The following is a 12,811-nucleotide window of genomic DNA, read 5'->3' as shown; positions in this document are numbered from 1 at the left end:
AAAGTCAAAGGATCCAAGTAGGCTCCAAGCAGACTGGTTCCTTGGCATTTATATTGGACATGTCAGCTCAGCTAAAACATAGGCACATCAGCCAAGTGTCTAATTTTTATTTCTTTCCCATGATTAATATTTAAGCAGAGAGGAGAAACCTAAATTGTGTGTATATTTTAAAAAATATGGGTCCCCTGTTTAATACTCTGGCAAGTCTCTACCTTGGTCTAAGTTATATATTCAGAAGTATAACCTCAAATATGTTTTCTAACGTCTTCTTTTTTTGTTCACACTGATATTGGATACCATGATCAAATCCTGTTTCTCCATATAATTACATACAACATTTGAATTAATTAATAACCTACTGAATACAATATTGTGTGGTAAGAGATATTTGGCAAACAAGAGAGAAAGAAAAAGTTTTCAAGATCTAGCTATATTTAGAATTAGGAACTTTTTATGTAGATTTGTAGCTAATACCTGCACTTTGGTGTATTTGTCACACCTAGAGGCCCCATCCGCACAGAGTGCCCAGTGTTTGGGAAACCATCATGTCAACAGCTGACTGTGAGGTAAGGCAGAGTAAAACGAGGACGCTGGGTAAGTGCAGGTGCTAATGGCAATCTGAAGAAAAAGGCACTAAATTCACCTAAAATTATTTTATCTTCTGCTGAGAGAACCCCTACTCCCAAACTAGTCCTTTATGTATACATACATATATCAGTGAGGCAATGCTGCTGCTGCTGCTAAGTTGCTTCAATAGTGTCCGACTCTGCGCAACCCCATAGACGGCAGCCCACCAGGCTCCCCTTCCCTGGGATTCTCTAGGCAAGAACACTGGAGTGGGTTGCCGTTTCCTTCTCCAATCAATAAGGCAATAGGTTTGAGCTATTCTTATTGGGATGGGACCCAAGTTCTCTCTCAAGAGAGAAAGACACCAAAGCATCACACCACCAAAATCTGGAGGAGCTTATTTTTCAAATTGCTCTAAATAGTTCTTCTACTTCATGTAAGTGAGAAATTTATTCTAAAAGAAAACATCCATTGTAGAACCATTACTCTTTTCCTCTTAATTTTCTCAGCTCTAATCAGATACAACCTAGTAGAACTGGGCCTAAATTTTACCAATTCATCCCCTCAATTTTTGTGAAATACTGGTTGCTTCCCACTTCTTAGGAATCCCAATATTAATTGGACTCATGTTTTTTTCCTAATTATGGGCCTCTGAGAAACTTTGCCTATCTCCATGGTGACCATATAGTCCTTCATCAGCTCCAAGTTAACCCCTTCTTTGCTATTTCCTCTTTCTGTAGATGCTCTGCTGATCACCCAGATGCTTAGCTAGGAACACAGACTACTTATTTTTCATTCCCCACTGTCAGGGTAATTACACTGCTTGAAATGTCAAATAAACAGCATGATCCCTAGAATTCAAAAAACAAAAACAAAAACAAAAACCTTTCCAATCTCAATTCTAACATATTTATCTGTGCCACTTTTGACAAATTATTTACCCCTCTGAACTTTAATTTACTCATTCCTAAAATGGGAAGAATAATAACATCTACTGTTGTAAAGATTAAACGACACATGAAGTACTGAGTGCAATACCAGTACACGGAAAATGCTCAGTAAATAGCTGTTGACAAAATAATAATTATGTAATGATGAGAAGATGGTTAATAACAAGTATATGATAATCATATATTATATCATAATCATTCTTGGTGGGAACTCATTGCCTAACATTATCCAAAGCTACCATCCTTTCTCTAGTTTAATTCCATATCAAGACCCTAGTATTTTCAGTCTTTCTACCTGGAGGAAAAAAAACAGTGGAGAAAGAGAAAGATAATGGAAACAAAATGCAGAGACAGCCAATCAGTCAGCAAAGTGCCCACCCCATGTGCATACAATCAGCACCAGCTGTAGTCCAATTAAACTTAATCTAGTCACATGCTCATGGGCTCCTCAGAAATTAGAGGAAATCAATTCAAATGCTAATGAGAAAGTCCATAATTTATTATCTGCTGAGGAATGCATGTTACATTAATTTTAACTGTAAACAATTATTTTTATTGCAAGATTAATTACCCTATCTTATACAACTTCCTTTTTTCATATTCTTTTAAGGAATTAGTTTTCAGTTGCTGTTTTGTGGTTCTGTCACAGTTCTTTAGCTTGAGAAAAGTATAATTAATTTAGGGATGCTGCAAATGTTGTTTTCTATTCTTCTGCCAAAAGAAAGTGGAATAAATGGCTAGGTCAAACATAGAGAAAAATAGCTGCAGCTTCCGGCCAAGATGAAAAGACATTAGAACTCAGAATGGAAGTGGAGGGAACCAAACAGAATTTAAAACATAACTTAATGTTGGGCACTTCTGACCATAGCATTTAAGGCTTCGACATACAAAGTCCAGTCTTCAAATTATTCCTAAGTCCTAAAAATCACTGGAAGATTCATGAGCTAAAGTTTTCATAGCAAGAAAAAGACTAATCATTTTTTTCTTAAAATAGCAACAAGGCCTAGATTTCTCCCTACATGCTGGGGGGCGGGGGGGGGGGGGGGTGACTTTTTTTTTTTTTTTAAGTAATTAGAAAAGAATGAAATTTGTGCTTTCAGGATTCTGCTCCCTTGACAAAGTTCCCCTCACTCTGACTTGGCTTTCAAGGTGAATGAGTGTTCAACACAGTGGCTTATGGGAAATTATTCTTAAACCAATCACTTCTCAATGTGGAGAACAGGACTTTAGACAGAGCTTTCAGCCCTATGAGTGTTCAATTATTTCTGACAAATCATTTCTTTACTTGATTCTTATGCTTTTCAAAAGTTAAAGAACTCTACTTCTTTTAAAGGCACAGCTAGACATAACATTTTCAAGATAAGTATTTATGAAATACCAAAATCCATTAGTTTACTTCATTGGGACTTTCTTAATTTAAACTTCCAATGAAGGCAACTGCTATCATCGATTAAAATTAAATTAGTCTAAATTAAATCAATAAGCCTAGTTGTTGTTTTCAATGGGAATTTGGTTAGAAAATGGATAAGAGAATTGAGCTCAGAGAAGATTCAACTGTTAATTACTTGTAAAAGTTTAGGCTTAAAGCGTAATAAGCCTTTGACCTGGGAGTGGAAACAGAGGACCCTGGGCCACAATCCTAAGTCAGGTTCAACTGTGACTTCCTGTCAAGGGCATTGAATTCTAGTTAGTACTAATGTGTTTCAATCTGACCCTCTCGGAGAACTATGGCCTGGAAGGCCATCAGACACAAACAACAATCAGCTGTGTCAGAGCAGACAGGATGAAAAATCATCCATCCCATGAGCAACGAGCTCTTAGCACTCCACACGATAAACTCAAACCAAAAAGTGGGCATTTTTGCCCTTTTTACATGGTTTCATGATTTCTCTGGAGTATTTTCAGAAGTCCCTACTGAGAGAGCATGTGCTACTTATCAGAATCACATATAGTAGCTACAAAAACCAGGAAGTGATTAGAAGGGACAGGCTCTGGTGATACAGCTTACACCTGGCTTTAATTTGATTGTCAGATGTCAGAAGGGCAGGCTTATAAGGCCAGACTTTCCTCTCCTCCAGCCCTATAGGGAATTATTGCTGATTTATTTTAGCAAAGAATGTTTCATGCTCTTGATTTCCATTCCAATTTCTTTGCTTAATAAAATAAGATGTCACATGTCAACCTACATTGTATTGAATTATTTCAGCAACCCAAAGCCATTCAAATCCACTTGAAAATTTGCCACAAAGCCAAGATCTGTCACAAAGCATTAGGATTAGTTACCCCTGGAAAACCTTCCTATATAAGATGAACTGATAGGTGGCACACAACAAGAAAACCTTGAAGGATTTCCAAGTTTTGCACACCAGACTCTGGTTCAACACATATCAAGGTTCTATGGCCCCTTGAATTACTCAATGCCTAGATTTAAATTCCTCTGTTATTCTAATTGGACCAAAACAATCTTAAGGGCTAAATTTGTGAGAAACTTTCCAAGCTGTAGACCTGTCCCACAAAATACATAGGAAAGGACCTCCATTATTTTCAGAGATTTCATATGAATAATTTGCATTCTATTAAAGTCCTCTGATTGATGAAGCCAAGGACATCCAAGCAAATAATAAGCCACAAGTCTGCATTTTGAAGGGCTATCTTGCTCTGGGCCTGTTTCCTTATAGCCAGGAGCAGGGGGTACCTGCAAGTGAACTCATCTTCTAAATGGGGTGAGTGGGAGCATCTCCAACTCTGATCAATTACAGATGTATTTCATACATCCCAAACCAATGTGGTTAAAGAGGAAACTACTTTGGAGAGAGTCTACGGATCATAAATGTGATGAATGAACCAAAGGAACCCCATCTGTAAGTGCTTATGCATTCTGGATTCAATGGTAGAGCTTGAATGGCTTATCCTAAAACACTCTTCAAGGGGGATTCTTTTTTATAGCAAATATGTGTGGAATGTCCTGCAGAACTGCAGGGTTTCATTTTATGTGTATGGGAACCAAGAGAAACACAGAGACACTGCATGAATCCTCCTCCTAAAACTGTTTCTTTGACTATTGGAAAGTATCAAGCCCCAAACATCACATCAGAAAGTATTCTCTCTCATGATTTCCAGTGGAGAAATTCAGTTTTCAAAAGGATAGTGGTTTGGATCTGTACAAGAGAGCATCCTTAGATTCTCAGCTCTTTTGAGATTCACAAGTCTCTGGTCATCCTGGGGTCATTTCAGTGTTCCTATAGAGCAGTGTTTTGGCAGCAGTACATGCCTCTGCCAGTCCCCTCTACCCTTGGAGGAGCTGCTGGACTTCCATCTCTAGGCCCAGCTCCATTAAGTTTCTAAAGGGACTTCTAAGGGCCCATGGATAGAATAAAGGATATCTGTGAACTTCAGTGAGAGAACAATTATTTTCACTACATTCTAACAAAATTTGGTATTTCCTTGAACTGTGAATGCAGACAAGCCAGAGCAAAATGAGCACATCTGAAACTTACAGAAATTACATATATATATATATATATATACTTTTTTTCATATTACTATTATGTTGATGCCATTATCTCTAAATACCATTTATATTTATCACTATTTCAAAATTCTGGTGGTTACATGTATCAGATTTATTTTATTATTAATCTATTATATAAAGCAAATGTAATACTAACCATAATTTTAGAACATTTTATAACTGTGTTTCAATATGATTGGTTTTTCTTATAATTCTAGAGATTTTATTTTATGCATTAAACATATTTTATGAGAAAGGATTTATTGGCTTCATCAAACTTTCAAAGGGGTCTATGGCACACACGCACAAAAGATGAAGAACTCTGACCCCAGCATGACTCTTAGAGTTCTTATCTGGCCATTACCACATAACCCCCAGACCCTCCATCAAACACAACAAAACAGTTTCTATCTGGTCCTAAAGAGTGTTACCCCGGTGGCTCAGTTGGTAAAGAATCTGCCTGTAATGCGGGAGAACTGGGTTTGATCCCTGGGTTGGGAAGATCTCCTGGAGGAGGGCATGGCAACTCATCCAGTATCCTTACCTGGAGAATCCCCATGGACAGAGGAGCCTGGGGGTTACAGTCCATAGGGTCTCAAAGGGTCGGACACGACAGAGCAACTTTCACTTATTAAAGAGTATTACAGCTCTAGTACCCCAATCCTTGCATATTTCCTGCTTGAATTTCTGTCTTAGAAACTAGGTTTATTCTCTGTTCCTTCTAGGACTGGGTCCTCTTATTTGCCCACTCATTTATCCATTCATTCATGGCATCACTTCATGGCAAATAGATGGAGAAACAGTGGAAACAGTGGCTGACTTTATTTTGGGGGGGCTCCAAAATCACTGCAGATGGTGATTGCAACCATGAAATTAAAAGATGCTTACTCCTTGGAAGTTAAGACCAACCTAGACAGCATATTAAAAAGCAGAGACATCACTTTGTCAACAAAGGTTCATCTAGTCAAGGCTATGGTTTTTCCACTAGCTTTGTTTGTAGTGATGCTTCCTAAGGCCCACTTGACTTCACATTCCAGGATGTCTGGCTCTAGGTCAGTGATCACACCATCATGATTGTCTGGGTTGTGAAGATCTTTTTTGTACAGTTCTTCTGTGTATTCTTGCCACCTCTTCTTAATATCTTCTGCTTCTGTCAGGTCTATACCATTTCTGTCCTTTATTGAGCCCATCTTTGCATGAAATGTTCCCTTGGTATCTCTAATTTTCTTGAAGAGATCTCTAGTCTTCCCCATTCTGTTGTTTTCCTCTATTTCTTTGCATTGATTGCTGAGGAAGGCTTTCTTACCTCTTCTTGCTATTCTTTGGAACTCTGCATTCAGATGCTTATATCTTTCCTTTTCTCCTCTGCTTTTCACTTCTCTTCTTTTCACAGCTATTTGTAAGGCCTTCCCAGACAGCCATTTTGCTTTTTTGCATTTCTTTTCCATGAGGATGGTCTTGATCTCTGTCTTCTGTACAAGCTAATGGAGGTGATGAAATTCCAGTTGAGCTATTTCAAATCCTGAAAGATGATGCTGTGAAAGTGCTGCACTCAATATGCCAGCAAATTTGGAAAACTCAGCAATGGCCACAGGACTGGAAAAGGTCAGATTTCATTCCAATCCCAAAGAAAGGCAATGCCAAAGAATGCTCAAACTACCGCACAATTGCACTCATTTCACACGCTAGTAAAGTAATGCTCAAAATTCTCCAAACCAGGCTTCAGCAATACGTGAACCGTGAACTTCCTGATGTTCAAGCTGGTTTTAGAAAAGGCAAAGGAACCAGAGATCAAATTGCCGACATCCTCTGGATCACGGAAAAAGCAAGAGAGTTCCAGAAAAACATCTATTTCTGCTTTATTGACTATGCCAAAGCCTTGGACTGTGTGGATCACAATAAACTGTGGGAAATTCTGAAGGACATAGGAATACCAGACCACCTGACCTGCCTCTTGAGAAACCTATATGCAGGTCAGGAAGCAACAGTTAGAACTGGACATGGAACAACAGACTGGTTCCAAATAGGAAAAGGAGTACGTCAAGGCTGTATATTGTCACCCTGCTTATTTAACTTATATGCAGAGTACATCATGAGAAACACTGGGCTGGAAGAAGCACAAGCTGGAATCAAGACTGCTGGGAGAAATATCAATAACCTCAGATATGCAGATGACACCACCCTTATGGCAGAAAGTGAAGAGGAACTAAAAAGCCTCTTGATGAAAGTGAAAGAGGAGAGTGAAAACTTTGGCTTAAAGCTCAACATTCAGAAAACGAAGATCATGGCATCTGGTCCCATCACTTCATGGGAAATAGATGGGGAAACAGTGGAAACAGTGTCAGACTTTATTTTTGGGGGCTCCAAAATCACTGCAGATGGTGACCGCAGCCACGAAATTAAAAGACGCTTACTCCTTGGAAGTATGACCAACCTAGATAGCATATTCAAAAGCAGAGACATTACTTTGCCAACAAAGGTCTGTCTAGTCAAGGCTATGGTTTTTCCTGTGGTCATGTATGGATGCGAGAGTTGGACTGTGAAGAAAGCTGAGCACTGAATAATTGATGCTTTTGAACTGTAGTGTTGGAGAAGACTCTTGAGAGTCCCTTGGACTGCAAGGAGATCCAACCAGCCCATCCTAAAGGAGATCAGCCCTGGGATTTCTTTGGAAGGAATGATGCTAAAGCTGAAACTCCAGTACTTTGGCCACCTCATGCGAAGAGTTGACTAATTGGAAAAGACTCTGATGCTGAGAGGGATTGGGGGCAGGAAGAGAAGGGGACGACAGAGGATGAGATGGCTGGATGGCATCACCGACTCGATAGACGTGAGTTTGAGTGAACTCTAGGAGTTGGTGATGGACAGGGAGGCCTGGCGTGCCACAATTCATGGGGTCACAAAGAGTCGGATATGACTGAGTGACTGAACTGAACTGATGGTTTTTCCCAGTGGTCATGTATGGATGTGAGAGTTGGACTGTGAATAAGGCTGAGCACCAAAGAATTGAAGCATTTGAACTGTGGTGTTGGAGAAGCCTCTTGAGAGTCTCTTGGACTGCAAGGAGATCCAACGAGCCCATCCTAAAGGAGATCAGTCCTGGTTGTTCAATGGAAGGACTGATGTTGAAGCTGAAACTCCAATACTTTGGCCACCTGATGCGAAGAGCTAACTCATTGGAAAAGACCCGGATGCTGGGAAAGATTGAGGGCAGGAGGAGAAGAGGACGACAGACGATGAGATGGTTGGATGGCATCACCTACTCAATGGACATGGGTTTGGGTGGACTCTGGGAGTTGGTGATGGACAGGGAGGCCTGGCGTGCTGTAGTTCATGGGGTCACAAGCAGTTGGACACAACTGAGCGACTGAACTGAACTTATCCATTCATTCAATAAGCTTATGAGTGCCAACTATATGTCAGATTCTGTATGGTGTGGTAGAGATACAGTACAGAACAAGACAAGTTCCCTGTTCCAGTAGAGCTTAGATTCTAATGGGAGGATGGATAGATGAATAGATAGATAGAAAGAAGCAGTTAGGCAGGAAGCTATGTAGTAAGTAGAGATAATGTCATGGGAAAATGACAGCTTGGCCACATTATCTTGGTAGGTCATGCATGACATTTCTGAGATTTGGCTGGTAAGAGCAGCCAATTTAATGTTCAGAGAGGAAAATCACTGGAGTATTTTGGGGATCAGAGAAGGCCAGGGTAGTTGGAACATAGTTTTGAGGCAGAGTGTAGTCATCGATGAGGCCAGAATAGAAAGAAGGGATTCTTCCATGAAGAGTATCCCAAGTCAGGGTAAGAACTTTGTGTTTTACAAAAGTGCTGGGCAGTCATTTAAGGGTTTTAAGCAGGAGATTTTTATGATCCTATTTACATTTTTTAAAAGATTGTTTTGAAAAAATAAATAAATAAAAGATTGTTTTGGTTGCTACGTAATAGTAGGCTTTGCTCAGTGGTTTTGGTTGTGTCTGACTTTTTGTGACCCCATAGACTGTAGCCCATCAGTCTTCTCTGTCCATGGAATTTCCCAGGCAAGAATACTGGCATGGGTTGCCGTTTCCTTCTCCAGGGGATCTTCCCAACCCAGGGATTGAATGGGCATCTCCTGCATTGCAGGTGAATTCTTTACCACTGAACCACCACAGAACCCCATGAGTAGGCTATAGGAACACAAAAGTGAAATGAGGCAGTGAATTAGGAGGCCAGTGCAGTAACCTTACAGGACTAGGTGGTAGCAGAAGAGATGGAGAGAGAGTGATGGAACTGGGATATGTATCAGGCTGGGTGGTAGCAGGAGGCAGTGTCACAGTCAAGATAATTTGAGGGAAGATTAAAATGAACAATTTACAAATGTGTGGACTGAGTATAAGGAAACCGTAAGAGATAGACAGTAGCCTGACTTTTAACCTGAAGCCCAAAGGGAACGGGAAGTGAGGCTACCGGAACCCAGAAAGAGAAAGTGTGCCAAGCTGGCTGCCTCAAGAGAAGCTCTGACCTTTGGGCAGAGGGCATAGCCAGTCCCAGGCTATGTTACCACTTAAGAAGGCCACTGATGGGAATAAACCTGCCGACACCATCCTTCTCTCCAACCTCCTATCAGGACTCACTGTTGGCCAGAGGGACAGCAAGTCCAGTGACTGTTCTATACAGAGTGAAAGAAAATGAGCGATTCTGGAGGGGCGAACAGAAGGTGTTAAGTGCAGCATGTGTCGGGAGGTACTGTGGAGAAAGCTCCTGGACTGTTCTTGAGACCCTGTTCTCCAGAGTGTCATCCTTGAACCCTAAAGCTTCCTGCCTGCCTCCGTGCTTAGAGTACCAGGTGTCTTGCACCCATCAATTGTGAAGTTTATTTCCTTGCATCTAAGTTCTTGGTTTACAATAACTTGTATAGTGTCTATTTAATGTAAGACTGTGGTTAGTGTATGAATGAATATCCCCTTCCAGGTTCCTATGTTCTCCACACCTATGGAGTGCGGTTACTCCGGGTCAGCTCTCCGGCCACCCTCTGCTGTGCAAGCAGCAGCACCTCCACGGCTCTAGCTGTGCTGGCACACCGGCCCCCTCCCAGCTCCCCAGACGGGCCCATCACAGGCTCCTGTCCTACTTCTTGACCGTCTCTAAGTCCCACTCTGTCTCCCTTTCACCCCTCACAAAACTACTGTCAACCTGTTCTGAGATGATTACCTACATTTTTAGTGTTTTTTAACCACAAAGATCTAAATTCTGAGGAGTAGCAGATGTATGGCTTCCCCTCCGAGCTGTTCTGTATCAAGTTAGCACTCTCATCCTTGTGTCTTAGAACCTTGGTGAATATGCATGAGCACACACACACACATATATATCATATATATCTCAAAGCCAAAGATACATGATCTGTCGTTCCATTTAGTGCTTGAAGATGCAGGTGTTTCGTGCTGACATGTCTCGTTGTATAAATGTTAACACCGGATTTTCTTTGGAGATTATAAACTGAGCCTCTGCTTTGATGAAAATAAAATACCAAACATCCAAGCATAAATGACTTATTTCTGAAAAGAACAAACTACTTCATGCTTATCAGCCTCCATATCTTGCCTGTCTGGTACAGTAGCATACACAACTTTCTAGCTCTGCCTCCAAAACTAGATAAATCTCTCCTGTGATAAATATTCCTTCTGGGGCAAAGAATGCCTCTGTGTATTTATCTAGAGAAAGAATTTAACTCTTGTCTACATGTTAAGAAAAAAATTAGGGTGGGAGAAGAAGGAAGAGGAGAAAGGTAACAGATTGTGAAGGATTGATTACTAAAGCAAAAAAAAAACATCAATCTTGAGACTTTGATGATTTAACCAGCCACAAAAGCATAGAAATGTATGAGAAAGCCCTGATTGATTTTTAACTCTGTAATCCTTCCCACCCCATCTATTATCCTGTATGGATCATATTAGCCGTCATTATGACTAACACAAGACAGAACACTGACATTCACCTGACATGATATAACTGTAAGTGGAATCGGCTTATACACAAAAGCTTTTACCTGGTTATTAATAGTGTTCTCTGCGGGTGAGGGACTGGACTGATATTAAAACCTCCATCGGCTGTGTGGAGCCATTGCAATTTGATTTCAGTCCAAGAAGCAGCTCCTGAAAGTAGTTCTTGTACAGCGCCCTGACAAACTGCATGAATATCATTCCTGGATGCTCACCCTTTTAAAAGGCTCATAAAATACTGGGGGCTGATGACACCTTGTTGGCACTGAGGATTCCAGGCTACGATGGCTAAGTTGAAAGACATCAAGTATGTTCACAAATGCCTTGACGACGTCCCTTGTCTTCGCCACCACCAACATGAATGCCAAGTAGAAGAAGATTCAGAGCAGATAACTTTTCAGGTGACATGTGTGATAGTAAAACACAGATGAGCACGTAATTGAAGTATTAAAGTCACTTGGTGACTTTTGCTTGTTTCACTTACCGTCAATGAATCAATGCAAAATATTTAGTTCTTAAGCAAACATTTACCTACTCAACTCTGTGAGGCTTTCAAATACTTTCATTTCTAACTAAACCAAGAGCTAAATTAGAAATATTAAATTTAGCAGTTCCAATTAGAAAGCCCTGATTTTCCTTTTTTATTCAACAAAATATCTTTTTTTACTCAATAAACATTTACTGAGTCCTTACTATGTAACAGGCATTTTCCAGTGAGTGGAGTAAATGCATTATAAAAAAGCATTATTATAAAAGGGGTTATAACCCTTGTCCTCATGAAGTTAACAGTCACTCTCAACCCTGGAACCTTGTTGGGAGACACATGTATGCCATTGTATGTTATGTGACTAAGCACCTGTGAACTTAAAGAACCTAATAGATTTCCCCGAATGATGCTGGCTTCCTCCAACCCTTGAAGCCAACACATGGCAGTCAAATCCTGAATAATATTCTAAGACACAGCTGGGCAGGTAGGAGATGGGAAACCCAATTTATAAAACTAGTAATTCTTTCCTTTTGGAAACTGGAAAATATCTTCTCTTATAATGAGGATAAATTTGAAAATTCCTGTGTTTGGGAGTTACATTCTGAGGATCAGTTGTGAGATCCTAGAGAAAAAAAAAATAGATGATAGAATTTAAAGAAGTGAAGTCGCTCAGTCATGTCCGACTCTTTGCGACCCCATGTACTGTAGCCCATCAGGCTCCTCCGTCCATGGGATTTTCCAGGCAAGAGTACTGGAGTGGATTGCCATTTCCTTCTCCAGGGGATCTTCCCGACCCAGGGATCGAACCCTGGTCTCCCACATTGTAGACAGAAGCTTAACCCTCTGAGCCACCAAGGAAGATAGAATTTAAAAGTGACTGACATACAAGATTTCAAATAACGTAATCAGTGAGGAGGAGGAAGCATGCATTTCAGTAATGTACATTTCAGGAATGATAGTACAGTTCAGTCAGATGATGACACATCCTAGTATCTGCTCCCTGACTCAGTAGGATAAAGGCACAAATGGAAGGTCTATTCTTATGCTATTTTATGAGCTTTCCAGGTGCTGGTATGTTTCCACCAGGGAGTGGCATTTTCTTGGACATGCATTTGCTCCTCCTGAATTAGCATAACTGTAGGCGGTGCTAAGCCAGAGTGCTCTTCACATCTGCATCTCCTGACAACCAGTCAGACTCAGGGTCTTTGATGCCATTGTCAGGCTGAGTCCAGAAAGCTTGAGAACACCTGAATCAGCTGGGTCACCTCACAGACACCAGAATCCAGAGAAAAAAATACTCTGTCCAGAAGCAGCC

The sequence above is a fragment of the Bos taurus genome, chromosome 2, assembly GCF_002263795.3.
Source record: "Bos taurus isolate L1 Dominette 01449 registration number 42190680 breed Hereford chromosome 2, ARS-UCD2.0, whole genome shotgun sequence".
Classification (NCBI taxonomy): Eukaryota; Metazoa; Chordata; class Mammalia; order Artiodactyla; family Bovidae; genus Bos; species Bos taurus.
Note: the sequence above shows the minus strand (reverse complement) of the source record.